Source organism: Myotis nattereri (genome assembly GCF_964212035.1).
Source record: "Myotis nattereri genome assembly, chromosome: 4".
NCBI lineage: Eukaryota > Metazoa > Chordata > Mammalia > Chiroptera > Vespertilionidae > Myotis > Myotis nattereri.
Window position 1 is genome coordinate 112,336,643 of NC_138079.1, and position 14,880 is coordinate 112,351,522.

Consider the following 14,880-nt stretch of genomic DNA (forward strand, 5'->3'; position numbering starts at 1 on the left):
TACAGAAGGCCAAGAGACATGAAAAATGCTCAAAGTCACTAATCATCAGAGAGAGGCTAATTAAAATGACAATGAGGTATTACCTCACTCCTGTCAGAATGGCTACCACTAACAAAGGACAAGTGCTGGCGAGGATGTGGAGAAAAGGGAGCCCTCGTGCACTCTTGGTGGGAATGCAGACTGGTGCAGCCATTGTGGAAAACAGTATGAAGTTTCCTCAAGTAATTAAATATGGAACTGCCATTTGACCTAGTGAACCCACTTCTAGGACTATATCCTAAGAAACCTGAAACACCAATCAGAAAGAAAGTATGCACCCCTATGTTCAAAGCAGCACAGTTTACAATAGCTAAGATTTGGAAACAGCCCAAGTGTCTATCAGCAGATGAATGGATATAAAAGCTGTGGTATATTTATACCAAAAAATGTTATGTAGCAGTAAAAAAGATAGATCTTTTACCCTTTGAGACAACATGGAGGGACCTGGAGACTATTATGTTAAGTGAAATAAGCCAGTCAGAGAGAGACAAGTATCACATGATCTCACTCATATATGGAATATAATGAACAAATAAACTGACAAACAAAATAGATCCAGAGACATAGAACCATGAACAGTCAGAAAAATTTCAGAGAGAAGGCGGGGGTGGGGTGAGAAGGGAAGAGATCAATCAGGGAATGCATATGCATATATGTATAGCCCATGGACACAAGACTTGGGATGGGCAGGTGTGAGGAGGAGTGGGTCAGTGTGGGGGGAAAGGGGACATATGTAATACTTTCAACAATAAAGAAAATCTTTTTAAAGAACAACATTTAAAATTTTTATTTTTAAGCGAGGATAGGCAGGTGAATTCTCTTTCCTCCTCACACCTCACCTACAAAATGAAAATTTAGTTGCCTCTTTTTTTAAGTAGCATTTTGTGATGAAACAATTCCCCTGAAAATATCTGTGATTTTCCAAGGTTCCCTTTTCAGCCATAACTTGGCTCCCTTTCAGCTAAGTGCTCAGAATGCGGTTTAGATAGTGAATGTTTACTGACCACCTATTACATGCCAGGCTCTATCCCTAATGCTTTAAAGGCTCTGTCATTACAGACATTAATATTAATGTAGTGCTGGCCAGTATGTAAAGTGAATGAAAATGTCCAAAGGACTGTCTCATCATCACAAAGCTGGAGCCTGGCTGGGTTAGATGCTTTCCCAAGTTACTGCTGGTTGCAGGGCTGAAAACCCAAACCCAGGGCTAGGGTTGCACTGAATATACAAAGCTGTCAAAGCATGGATGGCCCCACAGTGGAGCCACCCCCTGAATCCTGCTGGGACTTTGAATCATACATTCATTTGCAAATCGTGTGCTAGCTACTGACAAAGACAAATAGATGCAGGTTCCTGCCCTCAGCAGGATGCCCTCCAGCGTCTAGCCTAGCTGGAGAAATGAAGGCGCAGACTGCTTTGATGTGAAGGTCCATGGAAGTGCTCTTGGAGGAGGCCCCAACCATAGGACAAGGAGGAAGGCCTGGGTCCCAGCCCTGCCCAGGAGGCAGGACTGTGGGTGCAGTGCGAGCTGTCAGATGGGACTTTGTGCCTCACTGTCTGGCACTCACCTTCCTCTTTCTGGGAGCCGATATGCCATGTGCTCAGATCACACGTCCATTTCTCCATCATACGCACGCACTGAGCGTCTCCTGGGCATCAGGACCAGGGACAAAAGGGGCGAATACATGTGCTTCGACATATGTACTGTCAAGTGGGAAAAACAAGTAAAGTGAAAAGTATCATTTGTACCATGTGAAATTGTCAATAGTTGGCCACTTCTTACCTTTTAAATGTCCATTTATGTGGTTCAATATTTTACCTTGTAGTGTAATAATCTGCTGTCCTGAAGAAAAGCTTGGGGTGATATGGGAGCCCCAAAGCAGGGGCCCAATGCAGCATCCACGCCTCCTCACCCCGTCCCGCACACAGCAGCATCCCTGGATAGCACAACTGCTGGTAGAAACTACTAATAGTCATTTACCAAAATTATAACTAACTCCTTGAACGCTTGCATCCTGTTGGGCACTGTTTCAAGCACTTTTCATAAATTAACTTAATCCTTCTAACCCCATGAAACGGGTGCTGTTATTGCCCCATTCTATAGATGAGGACATTGCGGAACATGGTTAAGTGGTCATGTGGCTCAAGGTCAGGCTTCTGACCCCCACGTCAGGACCCCGAGCCTGTGCTCCCACCTGCTCAGTACTGCTTTGCTGGGGACACTAGCTCCAAGACCACACAGGTGGGCATTTTCATTAAAGCCCTGCCTCTTGCTATGAAGTGGAGATGTATGAGACAGCCACCCTCAGGGGAGGGAATCGCAAAGGCTGCCCATGGGGGAGGGGGATGGAGTGGGGGGGGAGTGGAGGGGGGGAATGGAGTGGGTGGGGGGAGGCGCGTCTTCACACACCAGGTAGAGAGGAGGGCGGCACCTGATCCCATCGGGCAGCCTGGGCGGAAGCTGGTAAGAGCTAGAGCTGAGAGAAGAACTTTGCGGGAGACTCTGGGGACTGCGAGCACATGCAGAGCTTCCTGGGAGCTGGCGTCCCTGCAATCCGCAGTTGGGAAGAAGGCCACTCCTCACCTGTGCTCAGAGCACAGCCCTGGGCAGCATTGGTGTGGAATCCATTCCCACCCCGTTGTCTAGCCAGTGCTGCCATTGCATTGGGCTTGGGTCCCCCTGAAGGCTCTTGCTGGTTCCAGTAACAATTCAGCAAATGCTCTTGAGTTTTCTAAGCATATTATTACATTATGTGCACATGATAATAATTATTATGCCTACTTCCAGTTACAGCTCTCATTTTAGCTTCCTACCTTATCATTTTGGCTAACCTGTAGGTTTGGGTTCTTCACTGGTAGCATTAGTGTTTAAGATTAGTTAAATTTGTTTACCATAGTGTTTTATTAAACTGGGGGAGATGGATTGAGTTTTGAGCAAATGCAGGCAGTCAGGCGCCTAGGGGCCACAGCAGGAGCGAGCAGCCTGCAGGAGGTCGGGTGGGACTGTGATGACCACCGCTAGGCTCAGATGCCGCGCCAAACAGTCGTCAAGCAGCTACTCTGGGGTGGGCATGGTGCTGGCCATTAAGAACGTGGCCCTAAACACAGCAGACACAGGGCTGCCCGCCCAGAGCTCCCTGTGCCAGGATGACCCCAGAGCTCCCTGTGCCAGGATGACCCCAGAGCTCCCCGTGCCAGGATGACCAAGGAGAGAGAGAGGACAGAATGCATCTGAGAGGCATTTGCATAGCGAATCCTCTGCACTGGCCTTGTGGGGGGTGGAGGTGGGGGGGGCAACAAAACTTGCTGCGAATCTCAAAGAGGGGGGCTATCATTGATAGTGACTGTGTAAGCTTCTGAAATGTGTGACAATCTCTTAATCTAGAAAAAGGAGATGAGAGCAATGAGATTAGAACTTTTTAAAATTTATGAATGCTTTGAGAATATGAGTTGCAAAGAAATTAGCAGATATTTTAATTGTCTGCTCTCTCACTGCTGACACCAATCAGGCGACCTCTGAACTGTCTCATGATGACTAACATTTGCCTAAATAAACACTTTCCTGTTTGCAAAGCTACTCATCCCCCCTCCCCCCATTGTTCCCTTCAGTCTCGACAACCACCTCAGGGGGTTGCAAAGCAATTTCCCTGAGGTTAGCACACTGGGTTCTTGGATTCTCACACCTCTTTTCCCCTGGACCTGCACACCAGCCACGCCTGTCGCTTCCCAGCGTCCTTGATTTCGCCTGGCAGTTCCCTCTGCCCAGAGAGAAGCCCATCCCTCCGTGTTCCACCACGGAACCCCTGCTCACTCTAGGGACCCCAGCGAGGTGGGAAAGGCCTTTGCGCCCTGGGTGGCGTGAAGGCACAGAAGGCCTGGGCAGCCTGGAGTCGGAGTGCCAACAGCATGCACCTCAGGTGGCAGCAGGCCACAGGCACAGGTCCTGCTCCACAGCTGAATCGGGTGTCACCGGCAGCAACACACGGGCTGACCTGTGTGCAGCTCAGGCCTTTGTGACTTCCTAGCTGTTACTCTCCGTGGGCCCCTCAGCCTCGTCCTAAATGCCCACCTTAGGAAAGGACCCAATAATATCCACTTTCAAAGTAAAGTGAGCAGTAGTGGCTACTGAGTGTAAAACATGTATCCAGGCTGCCAGCATATAACACAGATTGCTAAATAGAAGCTATTATTTTATTATTAAGACACTTACCTCATGGCAGGAAAACATACAGACCCCTTTATCATCTTCATCACTGTTCCTGCTACTGCTGCCAGGATTATCTACATCCTCACTTATTTCTACAGGGAACACCCACCTGCTTTTCCCACTAACACAGTCCCTATCCTCCCTTGAAAATGATGTGGGAGGAGTCTGTTTTGTCATAGGCGGGAGGACAGCAAAGTGATGGAGGCATCAATCTCTCTTTTCACTGGGGCGGGACAAGCTGGGTCCTGGAGGTCAGACAGAGTAGACGCGAAAGTACAGGAAGGGGAACTGCATGGGCACAGGCCCAGAGGCAGGGAGAGTGGGGCTTAGCCAGGACAGAGGGTCAGCAGGAGTGAAATGGGTGCAGAGGGGAGCAGAGGGCCACAGTTGGTGTCTTCTATGCAACCTACACTCTCCTAAGCCCTTTCTGTGCATTAACCTACCTAGTCCTTACAGTCAGCCCATTTTACAGATGAGTAAAGGGAGGCACAGAAACATTAGGTAACTTGCCCAAAGTCACAGAGCAAGGACATGTCAGTCTGTTTCCAGCGTCCATGCTGCACCAGGAAGGCATTGTTTCCTTTCCTCTGTGACACTGAGGCAGGTGTCCAGGAGCCAGGGAGGAAACAGGCTTCCAAAGTGGGAGGAAGCAAGCCACCTGCACCTGATGACCTGGCTGGGGCGGAGTGGACGCTGACCCGGCTGGGGCGGAGTGGACGCTGACCCGGCTGGGGCGGAGTGGATTTTTGTCAGCATGTCGCTTGGGGCTACTGCTCTCTGTGGTTGGAGTAGTCTGGTCAGTTCCTCTCTCAGATCCATTGTTGCAGGAATCCACACAGGCTTGGAGGAGTTTTCTGGAAATACACAAGCATATCCTTGACCAAAGATAAATAAAGGGATCCTTCCATAAACTAGGCTTGGGATTTTTTTATTTAACCAGACCATTTTCCTTTGGCTTATTCTGACACCAGTGTAATTCCATGGGTGTCGTGCCATCATCATTACAAGTGAACAAATTTAAAGTAATTAAGGCTTGATGTGGTTTACTTACAGGAAATTTCTTCACTATAATTATTGGAGGATTAATTGGTTAAGACCTTATCTAAAAATCCCAATTTGAAAAACAAAAAGGGAGAATAGTGAAGAAATATCCTGTAAGTAAACTACATCAAGCCTTAACTACTTTAAGCTTTAAAACCACCACATTCTTCCTTAGAGATAACATCTGAGGTTGCTGCTGCCAGGCTTTCCTCTTTTACAGGGAGAAGAGCCACTGGCCCTTTCCTCCAACAGAGAGCCCAGTCAGCCCTCTCCTCAGTGACTGGACCCTCATCATTAATGTATTTATAATTGTTACTGAAAAGCTCCACTACAAAGTCTTCATTTTAGTTAAATTTATTTATTTATGTTTTTAACAAGTTTTGAGATTTTAAAGCCAATTATTATTATCCAAGGCATTTTCTTTGACAAATTCTGTAACAGAGATAACTTATTGACTTTCAGTGGCTTTAATGTTAACCTTGGAATGTGGTCCATTATTATTTAAGAATGACCCTTTATTATGGAAACACTAATCTTGTTGCCTAAACCCAGCCTGCATATTTTCCTTGTGTCATTTTTGCCATCTTTTAAAGAAAAACAATTGTGGGTTTATTCTATAGTATCCATAAAGAGGTGGGGCTCAAGAGGCCACCCCAAATTGGGCGGGGCTTGCCTTCTCTTAAGCTAGCCTTTTTCTGTTCACGGGTACAGAAATCCCAGACGTATCCCTAAATTGTGAGAAATGTCTCATCTATTCAAATGAAGAACTGGGAAATAAAAACATGGTGAAAATGAGACTTTTAATAGCACGCTTGGGAGTGGGCATCCATTTGACAGGATCACCAAAAGACCTAGTAATTATTAATGGGCTGGAGCCTTTTTCAGTTACTCCCTTGGTCTAGGCCTAGGGAATTTTCCTAGGACCTGTGTTATCAGTCGCATGTACCGCTCGTATTCTTTCTTTTTACCCCCACATTCTGTTTGCTCTGGGGAAATTTAGTAATGGCCTGGCCATCTACTGTTTCTTTACTATTAAATTAAATTAAATTGAATGCATCTTAATAAACTAACAATAGACAACAAAGACAGATAAAACAACAATCAACAGACAAGCACCCATAACACATAGACAAGGCTTAATAAATCAGAGTTTTTTTCATGGATCTTCTCCTATTCTGTTCTCCATAGCATTGACTGGCCTCTAACGTTATTTTGGCTAAAATATGCCTGTCCCAAACCATTATATGGTAATTTTCAGACAAAGCATTAAAGAGTCCTTTTGTAGAATGACTGGTAGCCCTATTTTCTCTAGCTGTTGAGCCTTCCCACACTAGAGGCAGAGGATCTGGGGCCTTAGGTATTACAAACTTTCGATCCACAATATGAATTAGGCATAATGCAGTTTGAACAAGAGCCCAATTAGTTAAAGATGACAAGGGCACTTTGAGAGTACCTTTTGACATTTTAATTTCTTTATCCTTGAGTATACAAACTAAAAATTTACAATGATGTGTTTGCCTTTTACTCAAATTCTTCCCCATTATAGCTTGGCTAAAATAAAAGACATTCCCACCCACTTTATGGTTCATGACTTCCGAAGTTGTCATGGGCTTTGTATGCAGTGATTTTTTCCACCTTTTCAGTGCTCCCACCTTTCTGGTAAACTTTCTTTGTTTTTCACTCCAGTGAATCTTCTTCTCCATGTCCCTTTTTGAGTAGCCAGATGTAAATGCTGCATCCATTTGTGGCTAGGGTTCAAGGTCTGGAGAAAGGGCTGCACACAAATGAATACACTAGACAAGAAATATAAATTTAGAAGGCATGGGGGAGCCAGGCGGAGACCTTACTCTCCAGTGGAGGGGCTCTCTCAATCCCCAGACCCTTTAGCTTTTATTTACTAGAATACACATTTGCCCTTTAACAAAGCAAACGGGCATATCAATGGTAAAGTTTGGTAAACAATAAAAGGATCATCAGGTTAGGGGATTGCCTTCAGCTATTTGGCCAAAGCAGGGCAATATTATGTTGATTTTTCAGCCCTTGCTGAATATCAAAGTCCATTAGCCTTCCAGCAGACTTCTCACATAATTATGCTAACTACTTGTTGGTCTTAGCCTCTGGCAGATCTCTTCACTTTTCTTTTTCTTTTTTTAATATATTTTTATTGATTTCAGAGAGGAAGGGAGAGGGAGAGAGAGAAACATCAATGATGAGAGAGAATCACTGATTGGCTGCCTCCTGCACGTCTCCCCCCTTCCCCCACCCAGGAATCAAGTCCACAACCTGGGCATGTGCCCTTGACTAGAATCGAACCTGGGACCCTTCAGTCCGCAGGCGACACTCTATCCACTGAGCCAAACCAGCTAGGGCCTCTTCACCTTTCAACAAAGAAAGGGGTCGGACTCTAATAAAGAAACTCACATTCAATAGAAAAGTGAACAATATTTCTGAGCTCCAACTGCAGCTAGGCATGGCACTAGTACTTTTATATGTTAAGTTACTCGGGCTTCTTAAAAGCCCTATGGGAAGATGCCATTGTCCCCATTGCCCAGAGGAGGAAACTGAGTTGAGTACATGGAGAATTGGAACTCAGATCCATCGGCCATCACAGGAGGTAACACAGGGGAGTTCCCAAGAGGCTACTTAGAGAGACTGGGTTTAGAGAGAAGAAAGCAGCGGGAAAGAATAAGACCAGATATATAATGGAAAAGCAGAAAAGTAACAGCAAGCAGATGAATGTTCCACAGAGAGGGCCTTGAGGAATCCATCATCCACTTATCCACCCACCCATCTATCATCCACCTATCCATCCATCCATCCATCTATCCATCCATCCACCTTTCCATCCATACACCCATCCATCCATCATCCATCTATCCACCCACTCATTCACCCCCCTTCCATCCCCCACCCATCCATCCATCCATCCATCCACCCACTCATTCACCCCCCTCCATCCCCCATGATCCATTCATCCATCCTTCCATCTACCTTTCCATCCATACACCCATCCATCCATCATCCATATATCCACCCACTCATTCTCCCTCCCTTCCATTCCCCACCCATCCATCCATCCATCCATCCACCTTTCCATCCATACACCCATCCATCCATCCATCCATCCACCCACTCATTCACCCACCCTCCATCCCCCACCCACCCACCCATCCATCCATCTATCCATCATCCATCCATCCACCCACTCATTCACCCACCCTCCATTCCCCACCCACCCATCCATCCATCCATCCACCTTTCCATCCATCCATCATCCATCCATCCACCCACTCATTCACCCACCCTCCATTCCCCACCCACCTTTCCATCCATCCATCATCCATCCATCCACCCACTCATTCACCCACCCTCCATTCCCCACCCACCCATCCATCCATCCATCATCCATCCATCCACCCACTCATTCACCCACCCTCCATCCCCCACCCACCCATCTATCCATCCATCCACCCATCCATCTGTCACTCTTTTATCCCACAAACATTGATGAAGTGCACACAGTTTTACGCCCTGATAGGCTCTCTGAGCAGTAAAAAGAGACACAGTCCTTGCCTTCCAGGAGCACCCAGGGAGCAGGTGAGAGAGATTTTGAATATCATTACAAAACTGTTTTAAATGCTTTATCCAATGAGATTCTTAACTCAGCCCATTGAGATCAGGGATGACTTTAAAATAAAAGGTCTGCCAATTGAAGGGTTGCAGGCAGGGAAGGCCTTCCAGGTAGAAGAACTAGCCGTGCAATGCTAGGAGGAGGGAGGGAGCACTGCTCACTCAGGCACCATGTAAAGCAAAGAGCAGTTGCATCTCAGGTTGCAGAGGAGCTGATGGTGTGGACTGTGCAAAGACACTGGCCTTGGGCTATAGCGTGGAGTCTTAAACCAGCAACCCACTGGCCAAAGAATGTCCGTGTGTGTCCATGTGTGTATGTGTGCACATGTGTGTGCACATGTGTGTGTGTTGCTGGCAAGCCTCTGTTGAAACACTGGAAGACCTGCCACAGGTGGCTGTCCTTTCCTTCTGGGAAACCACAAGTGGGCCTAAATAGTGACTGCCCTTTGGAAGGGGCATGAGCTGTCCGGTTCACGAAAGTCGCCCACATCCCCCTCACACATTGGTGTTATCTGCCAGGCCCTTGTCCCCAGGTGAGTGTGCAAGCCCTGGCATAGAGCTGCTAAAGGGAGCTTGGAGTTTAACATGAGCCCTCAGTCTGTCTTCTGAGCACCCTGCACCCAGGGAGTGGGCTCCCAGGAGCCCGACACAGGCTTGGCACACAGTTGGGCATCACTACATTTATGTTGAACCGAATTGGATTCACAAGAAAGATTCTGGCACAAAACTTCTTTTCGGGCAGCTGATAGTCCTCACACAGTGAACACTGAGTTAATTTCCAATCACTGTGATCGCACTCTCGGACCCATTCCCTGCAGTAAACCCTTCCTTCATTGCTTCTACTCAAAACGCTAACCAGTCCTTCAGCATGTCTGTGATGCTGTGTGAATCTATATCGTACTCATCCGTTCATTCATTTATTCGTTGGTTCAACAGATATTTCTGAAGCACCCATATGTGCCAGAAATTATGTAAGAGATTGATAATTTATTAACAATAATAAGCAAAACAGACATACTTCTCACCCTTCTGACTTACTGCTTAATAGTAACGATGGTAAAATTCATATGGCATGCATGGCACCAGGCACTGTGCTTGGCACTTCCCTAAACCATTTCATTTAATGCTGTGATGGGTACCATTAAGTCTGTGACAGGTGCCATGTCATCATGCATTTCAGAGGTGAGTAAACCGAGGCACGCAGAGGTGATGTCCACAGTCACACAGCTGGAGAGCGGGCCCTCGCAGCCTGGCCCTCGGTCTGTCTTCATTGCTGCTTGTCCTGCTGGAACGGCACTGGGAGGTGCCCACTGAGCCTCAGCATGCTGGTCATCGGGTGTGGCCAGCCCTGGCGCTGCCTAGGGCAGTGGAAACCCGGGAGGCAGAGGAGCTCCAACAGCAGGCTCTGACTCGTGCCCATAGTAACCAATTTTCCCTGATGTCACACGTTTCTGCTTCTTTTGAGTTGGAGGTACCCAATGCAGGACTAGCACTAGGAGGCAGCGGGTGTGCAGCCAGCAGCTGACGGCTGCAGTCTCCATGTGCAAGGCAGCCAGCTGTCCCGGGACGTGGTCCTAGGGAGACACGCCTCAAGGAGAGCAGGCCAGCCAGGCCTCCTTCGCTCCTGCCCCCACTGGTCCTGGAGGGCTGCCCGTCTCCTCCTCCAGGCCTCGGTGTGCTCTTCTAAATGCATCGGGAGCCCTTTTCTCTTTCTTGGCCCAAGAAGAGGCCTGGCTTCAGGTCACATTTGCTGCTTATCATGCCACCCCCTCCCTCTCTGCCTTCCTCCCTGGAAGGGGGGACACTCCCCTCCCCAGCAGCCTCGCGCCCTGACGGGCACACAGCACACGCGGTCTGGCTGGAAGAAGGGGCCCAGAAAAATGTGTGACCTGCTCAGGGCACCAGCCCGCAGGGAGCGAGCGGCATTGCACTGAGACTCTAAGCTCCGTGTGGGCCCAGTCCACATGCGTGTGTGTTCCTGTCTGCGGCCCGTTTCCGGCACAATGCCCGGTACACGGCGGGCAGCTCAGCGAATGTTTGTTGAGTGCATAAGTGAGTGCCAACGACCTACTTTAATTCTTCCAAAGAAGAGCAGCAACAGAAAATGCAGGCTTCAGCAGTGTGGTGACTGCGGGGTGGGCATAGAGGGGATAAAAACGAAGGGAAAAATGAAACTAAAATAAAAAAATAATAAATTTAAAAAGGAAAGAAAATGAAGGCTTTGTGTCGGCCGTGCTTTGTATGCAAACTGATAAGCTGTTTGCCCGCAGTTAAACTATCTGCCCCTGTAGCCGAAGATATTTAGTCAAACAGCAACACTCCCAGCCGAGCCCCGTAGCGTAGCCGCTGACACCCAGTGGGTCCCCTGGCACCCAGTGCCCGTCACTTTGGTCTGCAAAAGAAAAAAAAAAAAGCCAAATGAGCCCCCGGTGCACACGGCAGCCACCAGCTGGGAGTGAGGGGTGGGTAGCGTGGCTGGACACAGCCCCTCGGATGAGTACAGGGAGAGTTAGCCAGGGGGTGCCATGCGATGCCGGGAGGGGCAGTGGACAGGGTCTCGGTCACGTGCTGTGGGTTTCAAGAAAGTGATTGATCCTCAGGCACAGAGATGAACTCACTGTCTCTCTATCCCCTACCCCCGGGCGGGAGTGGTGGGCATTCTCACAGGCCCTGCAAGGCCTCCCAGGAATCCCTCCCCAGACCCCATGGCATAGCCTGCCGGCTGATAGGCACTGTTTGTTTTTTCAAAGGAAAGAGCGGGATGAACAGGTGCACCTCCGGCTAATGGTCCATTTCCTCCAGCTACTCTGGAAGCATCTGGGTGAGCAGGGGCATCGAATGGGCTCTAGCGTTTAATACATTGGGGATGGCTGATGCTTAGTGTCTGACTGGCCAGGCTCTTATCCACTGAGCTCCGGTGTTCAGGTCTCTACAATGGGGATATAGGAAAATAAACAAATTTATTTTGATAGCAATAAAAATACAATTAACTGTTTCGTCTTTTCTGGGGGAAAGCAAACTACATGGCTAATTATAAAAATACCCTAGGAAAGACTCTTGGTCCACTTTATTTTGTTTTTTATTGTTGATAGTATTACAGATGTTCCCCATTTTCCCTGTTTCCCTGCTCAACCCAGCCCCGGACCCACCCCCTGCCTTCACAGGTTAATCTCTTCCTGTTCTCCCAGCCCCCCTCCCCTGAGATCTGTCCGTCTGTTCCATATGTCCAGGTCTCTGGACCTATTTTTGTTCTTCAGTTTATTTTGTTGATTAGATTCCACACATAAGTGAGATTATATGATACTTGTCTTTCTCTGACTAGCTTATTTCACTTAGCATAATACTCTCCAGGTCCCTTCATGCTGTCTCAAACGGTAAGAGATCCTTCTTTTTACTGCTGCATAGTGTTTCATGGTGTAAATGCATCCCAGCTTTTTTATCCACTCATGTACTGATGGGCAGTTGGCTTTTTCCAGATCTTAGCTATTGTAAATTGTGCTGCTCATAGGGGTGCATACATTCTTTCTGATTGGTACTTCAGGTTTCCTAGAATATATTTCCAAAAGTGGAATCGCTGGGTCAAACAGCAATAACATTTTTAATTTTCTGAGGAAACTCCATACTGTCTTCCACAGTGGCTGTACCAGTCTGCATTCCCACCAGCAGTGCATGAGGGTTCCCTTTACTCCACATCCTCGCCAGCACTTGTCATTTGTTGATATGTAGATGATAGCCATTCTGAGAGGTGTGAGGTGAAACTTCATTGTCGTCTCTCGCATGATTAGTGAAGTTGAGCATTTTTCATATGTCTACTGGTCATCTGTATGTCCACTGTGGAGGGTTTTTTTTTCTCATCTTTTAATTGGATTGTTTGTCTCCCAGGTGTTGAGTTGTATGAGTTCTTTATATATTTGGGATATTGACCCTTTATCAGATGTGTCATTGGGAATATGTTCTCCCATACAGTGGGCTCCCTTTTCCTTTTGTTGATGGTTTCTTTTGCTGTGCAGAAGCTTTTTGGTTTGATGTAGTCCAATTTATTTATTTTTCCTTTTTTCTCTTACCCTAGGAGGTGTACTGGTAAAAATACTGCTACGAGAGATGTCTGAGATTTTACTGCCTATGGTTTCTTCTTGGATTTTGATGGTTTTGTGACTTACATTTAAGTCTTTTATTCATTTTGAGTTTATTCCTGTGTGTGGTGTAAGTTGGTGGTCTCATTTCAGTTTTTTGGATGCATCTGTCCAGTTGTTATAATGAGATATTGATAGTACTACCTACTAATGTCATGTGAGGATTAGATTTAATGCAAGTAATGCCTCTCCCAAGTGACCCACAATGGTAAGTGCTCAGTCAAGGGAACTGTGGTTAATAAATGTACCAGTTGCTGTTAAGTGTGCTCAGCTCTTGTGTAACAGGCGTGATAAGTGGGTAACTGATTCCTTTGTGTCCAACCTCAGTCTTCTTCTCACCCCTCCTGAACCTCAGCCTTTCTCATGAACACCCAGGGAGTGGAAATGATACACAAGCTATTAGTGAGGTGTTAACCTGGATAGTTAATCCTATATAATTAAAGACTAATATGCAAATTGCCCCCTTGACTGGGAGTTCAACCAGGAGTTTGACCAGGGGGTGGGGCCGACTGGCCAACTGCCTGAGGCCCCTCCCCATGGTTGGCTGTTATAGTAATCATTATGGTACTTAATGTTAGGACCTTAGAATGTAAGGCTTAAAGCATGTATCCCTGTGTGGACTGTTACAGTAATTATTATAGTACATAATGTTAGATATAGGAATACTGTGTGAGACCCAAGAATGCACCCTTGTAACACTTATGCACTCAGTAAACAACCTATCTGATGGGAACGCCCAAAGCCTGTACACACCCATAGATTAGCAGACCCTGAGTGGATCCACATAATGGCAGCCGCTGATAACACACACACCAGCGAGGACCACGTCTACAGAGGGTATATAATCAGACAGTCTGATCAACTCAGCAGCTCATAGCTCTCCTGTCACCAGAGCGTGAGGACCTGTGTACGCTGATGTCTCGGTTCCCAGCACGAAACTCTGCCCAATTAACTGTTGATCGACGAGGGAGCCAGCAGTCATCGGCGCCGTCTATCCCTTTGTGTGTGTCAGCAAGCATCACCGGATGGATCCTTCCCAGTGTCTGAGGCCCATCAGGGACTGGTAAATAAACCCCCTGTGTGCTTGCATCTAACCTGTTAGTCTGTGTGTAATTCTCCAGCTTGGCTCAGATCTCGGTGCTGTTTCTGTGAAAGTGTCTGACCAGAAGGTATTGGCGCAAGCCTCAAGCGGATGGTCCAGACCACCTGTGCATGTCCCACTTAGGAGCAGCACCTATATGGGAACCCCCCACACCTCGACATAGGTGATGGGCCTTAAATATATAAGAAATAGAAGCTTATTTGGGACATTGGCCCCACCCTCGATCAGCTCTGATGGGGGCAGGCTGGTCAGACCCCACCCATGCACAAATTCATGCACCAGGTCTCTAGTATTAGATAATAGTTAATGAAGATGTGAGCTCAGGCTGAGTTCGGGGTACGCCCGGGGCAGCCTCCAGCGGGTCTGAAGGACCATGAGGCCCTCTCTTTCACACTCTGCCTTTGCACATGCTGTTCACTCCTGCAGAGCCCTGTGGCCCATCTGCCCGTTAGACTTTCGCCTTCACCGGACGTGAGGTGTGATCCTGTCACTATTATTATTGTTCACTATCGACTGGACTGTTTTTGCAGAGCAGGGAACGAAAGCCCTGGGATGAGGGCTGGTCCCTGGGCACATGGGGTCCATGTCAGATCCCAGTCTCACCTGAGGTAGCTCCCCTGCCTGCCCCCACTCACCCACCACAGCCAGTTCTGTGCCCCTGGTAACCAGCTGCAGGAAAAACACCTCATGCCCCAAGTCTCTGCCTTGGGCAAGTGGGTGATAGAAAC

General features: G+C 47.6%; 1 protein-coding gene across 1 annotated transcript in view; it reads left to right on the forward strand.

The window, feature by feature from the left end:
- Positions 1–14,880, forward strand: part of GPR139 (G protein-coupled receptor 139) — a gene marked incomplete at both ends in the record, with an annotated part of 38,294 nt that overhangs the window by 17,083 nt on the left and 6,331 nt on the right. The gene's annotated exons all lie outside the window — the stretch shown is intronic.